At 33.7% G+C, this 7,923-nt stretch overlaps 1 long non-coding RNA gene across 1 annotated transcript; it reads right to left on the bottom strand.

Annotated features, from left to right (window-relative positions):
* Positions 1-1,380: 1,380 nt before the first annotated feature.
* LOC100569963 lies at positions 1,381-6,438 on the bottom strand. The gene is made up of 3 exons (XR_511154.3): positions 5,358-6,438; positions 2,863-3,180; positions 1,381-1,617 (listed from the first exon to the last, which is right to left on the bottom strand). It is a non-coding gene; the product is annotated as an uncharacterized LOC100569963 (long non-coding RNA).
* Positions 6,439-7,923: the final 1,485 nt, after the last annotated feature.

Consider the following 7,923-nt stretch of genomic DNA (forward strand, 5'->3'; position numbering starts at 1 on the left):
ATATATTATATCTTAAATATATATGTCTTAACAAACGACATAATTGTCCTTTTCAGCCAATGCGCGATCCTATACTATGCATATCACATATATCATACTAAGTACCTGGTATACCGTTATATACCGAGTGATTCATTCAACATAAAAGATAAAAAAGCAGGTAAGTAGGTATATGTCGCTCTGTTACATAAAAACCTTTCGTTTTAGTAGGCTATAATATAGTTATCTATATCTCACGCCTTGTTTTGATCGTACAGATAAAAAGTATATGATATTTTAATAATATGCATTATAATATATGGGGATAAGGTACGCTGTATATCGATAATTTTCCGCGGGTATCGAATTTCATGAGACAATGATTTTACTTTTAATCATTTGAAATGTAAATGCAATGCATATATTACTATAAATGTCATAATACTTTGGAAATTTAATAATTCGTATCGGAAAATATTACAATTTCTATAACTACTAAAATACTTACTTACATTTTTAAGAGGATGTTATAAAATTGTCATTTGAATATTTATATAGATTTATAAAATTATACGGGTATATGTTATTGTTAAATGCTAATTAAAATAAATATTTAGGAAAGTATAATATTATTATCCTTTCTTGCTAAATACAGGAAATTATGTATTTATGTGCCTTTGATGTCGGTAAATAGAAAAGCGATTGAAGAGTCTAAACTCTATAGTACATAAAATAATGATATAGACATCAAAATATGTCAATAAATTTACGATTAAAATATTAGGCGTGCTGTGCGTTTCATCATCGATAGTGCCAATATTGTTATTGCTGATTTATGTATAACGCGTTATGGGCCTGCAGTGGATGTTATAAAATAATTAAAAATATTAATTTAAAAATGAGGTGTATGGATAGAAAAATATACTATAAATTATTAAAAACTTTTGGTTTTTATTTGAATGTTAATTTCATATTTCGAGTCCAGCAAAATAAATAAGAGCATTTTTGGGTTGAATCTTTTTTTCCCCTTATATTAAATAACTATCATATTTTTCTTATGACAGGGGGTGTGTATTATAATTTATAAACATCACGGACAATACTATGCGATTATTTGACAGTTTTATGCACAAACCAGGATTGATAAATGACAAATATTTGCGATACTCTCCGTATACAATCATAATATAACAATAGTAGAGTATTGTACCTTATATAAGTACATAATATAACAATAAATCAAATAAACAATTATTTACCAAAGTATAACACCGATTTTCGACCAAATGACGAATATCGAACACGGTAATCGCCCGTATAAGATAATAATAATAATAATAATAATGACAGGTAATAATACGCATACGCGTCGAGTCGTCTATGAACATATAAAAACTAATATTTTTTAAATAAATTTAATATATTTTATATAAAAATAGTAAAAGTGGTAAATTCATACAAATACAATAAAATTAATCAAATAATATAAAAAAAAAATTACACGTACAAATAAAAAACAATATTACAAGCACATTACGTCGAAAATGCTAAATAAAAGTGGTCTCGTACATCTTCAAGTAGTATTCGTAATCCTGATGGGTTTTCTGACTCAACTGTATAACCAAATACAATTTTAATCTGGAAACAAACAACAGACGAATAAATATAAATACACGATTCACGTAGTTTTAAGTAGGTACATAATATTAACAACACGGATGTCGAACAATAAATAATTTTTAACCATATGATATTCGAGTTGGCGAGGAGTATAATAAATTATTATACAACGATCTACGTTGAAAACAATCCATAAATTATTAACAATTAATACATATCATTATTATATAGGTACTTTGGTTGTATTATATTATAATATTATCATCGATTGACGCGGACAAATAAATATTATTTAATATCGACGACAATCGCTATGGTGTTTTAATATATTTTTAAGAACACAGGTCGATTCGTTCGTTGACTCGCCGGCTGTTATCAATTAGCGAGCGTATACCGTCTATTTTGTCCGAAATGTCACCGCGTGTTACAATATAAATGTTTTTATAATTTATTCAAATTATTATATAATTTTATGTATATCGCGTGTAGCTGCCCGGGGATAAACATGTGCATCATTGCCGGGCACTCCACTCCGAATTTTGGTCTCAAACCAATAGGGCTTTGTATAATATTATTATGAGCCACTTTTGTGCTGGAATTTAATATCGTAATGTTTTAATGTTACATTATTTAATAACTCGACGTCATACGATATATTATTATTATCTCCGAGAGAAGCAACACGTGGCAAATTCCACAACGGTAGTCCTTCACAATACAAGATATTGTAATAATAATATATTATGATGTTATAACGAATACCTTAAAAATTTCCTTGTTTCTCTGAGATTTGCGGTATTATAATAGTCACGCCCAACCCTTCTGATGCGATAAAGTTATCTAATCGTTTAATTAATATTCGTAAAATCGTGTTTTATTTCGTAATAATACCCACGCGCAACTAACTTGTAATAAAAACTATTTTATTTTTAAAATGTTTTAATCTGCAATCGCCGACCGCAGTCGTCCGATCTTGTGGTTGACCGAGATTTCATCAAAGGTTTTAACTCAATAATATTATTACCTTATTAATAATAAGCGTCTCGTTTATGTAACGGGGACATCGGACTTGACATTTAAATATGACGAGAAAACGTATACATTATTGCTATGGGAACGTAGTGGAATCGTAGGTATCGATCGATTTAAACATAATATATTTTTCCACACTATATAACGGTGTTTGATAATAATGATATTATATGGGTAGGTAAAATATATTATAATCAAATTTTCATTATTTTAATCACAAATGGTCCTCACCTATTTCTACGTAAATCTGATATGGCTGCAGATGATGCGTCGTCCTTGTCGTAGTCCCGTGAGAACGCGAATCCGTCTCCGTGGTGGTCGGTATTATAATAATAATAATAATAATAATAATAATACAATGATGATGATGATGGTGATGATGATATTCTGAATACAGTCCAAATCCGTTTTGACTAAATTGACGGTAATGTGGACCGGCAGTAGAATACGTCGTGTGGGTACATCGTATACAACAATGCGGTCGTATTATAATAATATGTTCCGGACGTTGTATTGTTTATAGTATATCCGGACGACCCCGACAAACAGCTGCGGAAAACAAACAAGTACGTTATAGTAATGTACACAAGAGAACATATTTTATTGTGACGCGGTGTGCGTTTATCGGTGAGGAGTGGGCGAATAAATAAATTTGTTAGAGAACAAAAAGTTATGGAAAAAGAAATATAATACCTAATACCCAGCTATATTATATTATATACAATAATTAATGAAAGAATGTGAACGAAAACCTTTACAAATAAAATGGGTTTGGTGAAAGATTTGAAAATTTTTAAAATGCGGTTGAAAAAATCACGTTTATATAGCCTATAAATTGTTGTTTAGAATACCAATACAATACATTACATTTTGGTGCCTCCGATAATCGCGTTCTATACATAATATTCGTATTTTTCCGGGCGGCGGCGGTGGCATTCTCCGACTGCAGCTGCAGAGGTCAACGAAACGGAAGACTCGTTTTTTGTTAAAGATATTACACGATAATTTCCAAACAATAAATATCGAAACCGCTAACGGACAGGAGAAAAAACCGGCTACGGCCTACGAGAAAGGTGACCCGCGATCAACGCATTTTTTAGCGGTTTTCGTCCGGTCGCGGAGTCCTTGACCATCGCCGGCCGCGATGTCGCCACTCGTCACGACGGTTTCACGGGCGACTGGGGTCGAATTATATAATTTATTAATATATTGTATAATATTTATCATAATTTTTTTTTTTGTATTATTATTATGTTATAATATAAAATTCATCGCGGGACATATAATAATACGGTAAATATTATAAGTATTCCCGATCGTTTTAGAAGCACGTGTTGGCGCGTATTAGAAGTATAATGGGTATACCTATTATAATAATAAACTAATTATTGATATCCCACAAAACTCGTCCTTATCAATCGCGCGTGCAAATGGGTTTCGTGATAAAATGTCAAATATGCGTTGCTCGCATACCATATTATATTATTATAGGCGCCGTACTCGTTACCTATGTAGGTATATCACAATAATATATGATTATAATACCATTGACGTTATTATAACCGTCCCGTCGGTCGTATATTTTTCTCGAAAACCCATATCTGCATTATACACAGGACCGATTGATTTCCGATTGCGCGCACGTAGGTACTTATTACACTTTAACGACATTATGATGTCATTGTCGGACGAACGAAAGCGAAAACTCAATTATATTAATATATGCGCGTACACGAGCTGTATTATTTATACGCAAAAAATGTACCAAAATCGACGATGAAAATTTTATACGATAAACCGCTATAGGTTTATATCGTACACTATAATTTATTATATTATATTATTATTGGGTGTGCGTGCGTAATGGTTTTTCAATCGTGACGATCGTCTTTACGGCCGACGGATACGTCAAAATATATTTTTTCGATTTCAGTTTTGAATTTGGACGAGTGCATATTATAATTATAGGTATGCGAATGGTCATCGGCGTCGTATTTGGCGAAATATTATTGTGTTCTAACGGATGAACGCATCGAATCGAATATTTAACGAGCGTATAACGTTATTTACGTTGTGCGTTTGATGTGCACAGATTGTGCAGGAGATTCGTGAGTGTATACAATAATAACAATAATAATAATAGAATAAAAAAAAAAATTATAAAAAATAATCAGTTATTACAGAACGGCCCAAGCACGTCCAACGAGCACTCCTCGACCGTACACGTATGCGCGAAGGCGACCTTTTCGTTTGGGATCAATTGCGAGTGTGAGTCTCAATCATAACAGATCAAGCGTAATATATATTATAATAGTACATAACACCTATTAAATAGAGTATTATATTATAATGTTATTGTTTTAAATGGATCATACGCTATATTATTGTTATTACAAGTTTACGACTACTATTATAGTACGGTTGTGCAGCTGGCGCCGGTTTATCGCAAAGCCATGGACATGATTGAAAACTTATAATAATTGTATTGAAAGCCGAACATTCGGACCGACGTCTGGCGTACTTGACCCTAGAAAACTTTTAGGTCCAATCGATTCGTCCATCGATATGGCACAAAATTAGATTATTATACCTGTGCGTGTGGGTGATTTATTAAAAACTATACAGCATAGAGCTACAGCTGCGGTAGAGGTACCTTCTAAGTAGTCTTTTTTGGGTAAAAACCACGAAACGCGCGTTTAAATAAAGGCGAAAAATCAATTGCTTACCTCGCTTAACTCGGTGTGGAGACGTAGCGTAGTACTTGTGCGGCATTTTATATATAAATATATATTTACAATCGGCGTACATATAATAATTATCATTTATCATAATATCTTCGTTTGTGGCCTTGATTATTATATAATATTGTATTATATTATACAGCTATAATAGATAATAATACTATACTATAGTTATACTACGATACGAGGGTACGAAACGTATAGCAAACGTATATTATATTTTATTATGTGTCATAGGTATATTATATTAGGTATATTATATTATAATCTTCGACGGCAGCGTCTCTCTCCAGCGGCGGCGTGGATAGGTAGATATATAATATCATATAACAACGGTAACGCGGTGGTATACAAATATCGTATTATATTTTGTACTATGATCGACAGTGTAATAATAACGTATTATACATAGGTAGGAACATTTTCGGACGGACTTATTATTTTTCTCGTCGCGAAAAAAACAAAACCGCTGCACGACTTTCGTCTCACTTCCGGCCGATGCTAACACTTGCGTCGCTTGTCCGTCGCCGTCGCCGTCGCCACCGCTGCTGCCGTCGTCCTGTTACTTCCGGAGTGCTTTTTCTTGTTCAGCATCGCGTCGAACTTCTTCGTCTTGTTCGTGTTGATCGACAACAGCTTATCGATCACCTGTCTGATGGTCGAGTGTTTCCTGATCCACGGGTTCACGTACATCGTGTCGGACTTTACGCGGAGAATGGGCGCGGTATAAATACCTAGGTATCAGCCGGTATATTATAATATTATTATGTCGCGTCGTATACGACGATATTATTATGGTCTGACTGACTGAAACACTTCAAACGCCGAAACTCGCGAATATTATTGACTGCGAAACGATTGAGACCGCGGTGGATGCGAAACGGATGACAAGTCGAGACGGAAAAAAACAAAAACTTTATTATATTATCGTCGCGTACGGAAGTCTATGTGATGTCTGTCGCCGAAATATCCAAGAACTGTGATCGCGAAATGTGACTATTGCAGTGGCGATTGCGGTTCCTCTGATATTGACATTGAACTCGGTACTGACCACGAGCGACCGCGCTGCCGACCGTTTTATAAAAAAAATTATATCGCATTGACCGTGTGCGCGCGCGTGCGCCAATCGCCGGCGTTGGCGGCGGCGGCGTCGGCGGTCGTGGAAGTGGCTGACGGACGGGCGGCGGTGGCGGCGGAGACTCGTTAATCGTTAGGTTGTACATAAATTATAATTATTATTATTATTTATTACCTACGAATAATATAGTTATATATGTATAATACACCTCTATATACGCTTTCCTGAATCGTACTCTACACGTTTCATTATCATAATAAGACGTGGAAGGTATAGACGTCATGTCATCCCCGCTTAAAAAAAAATATTAAAACAAAAAGATTTTTGTCGAAATCGTAGTCTTTTTGACTTTTTTATTAACTTTATGAAATATATGATATCACAAGTGTGCATAGGTAATAAATAAATATATTTAAAAAAAAACACTAAAAATTTAGTAGACAAAATGTATAATAGGTAGGTTCCAATTTTGTTTGTTATATGACCAATCGATGTAACCAGTTTGCTGCATTTTTAACCATTTAATTATAATAATAAAATTATAACGTTAAAAAAGTTGTAGATATACCGTAAAGTGTATATTGACGGATATAATTTTTTAACTCACCAATTTTCTGCACTACATCCCTCGGGACTATGCCTTTACTGTTATTGCTGCTCTAATGATATGTTATTGAATCTTTATTCGAAATGCGAACGCTAGAGAGAGGTTTTCACGGGATATCCGGTCGCTCGCGGAGAATCCGGGAGTGTCTGGGGTTTTTCCCGTTTTCTATCGTGTCGTGCGAGCCACTCAACTGCATGTCTGCAAACCGGTTTTCCGGAAAACACGATATTTTTATTGTAGTTTTTTTTATTGGTCACTCGCCATTTTATGCATAATACGCGAGAGATTAATTTTTATGATAATACATTATGACGTCGTCGTATAACCGCATACCTATAGGTATAGTTAACTCTCTGAGAAGAAAGCGTACAGCGGGAATACACGTTTATACAAAGGTACTATTATGACTGTGTACAACTATAATAATAATGAGCAGTTTTTTTTTCGAAAGAGATATTTCTGCAAATCTGGAGTCACAAAAAACCGGACAACTGTATAGGTATACCTATATTATGCACGTATAGCCGCCGTATATATAAGGGTTTGGAAAGATTTCTCTTTCATTTTTGCAAAAAAAAAAAAACTGCAAAGGTATACCAATATTCATGATGGAAAAGATATTTTTTATAAATTAATGTCCGTCGTCACTTGTCGAAATTCTGATTTGACGGATCAAATTGAGTTTGTTTTACTCGTATAAAATCGTGATGAAAAAGTGTTTTTTAAAAACTGTATCACGCCACTCGATATTTTTCCTCTACAAGGACATTATATGAATCACAAATATTTTTTTTTGTAATAATAGTAACCGCATGGCAACGAAGACATCGATTTGACAAAATTTCTATTAGAAAAATAAAATATCT

Source organism: Acyrthosiphon pisum, chromosome A1 (assembly GCF_005508785.2).
Source record: "Acyrthosiphon pisum isolate AL4f chromosome A1, pea_aphid_22Mar2018_4r6ur, whole genome shotgun sequence".
NCBI lineage: Eukaryota > Metazoa > Arthropoda > Insecta > Hemiptera > Aphididae > Acyrthosiphon > Acyrthosiphon pisum.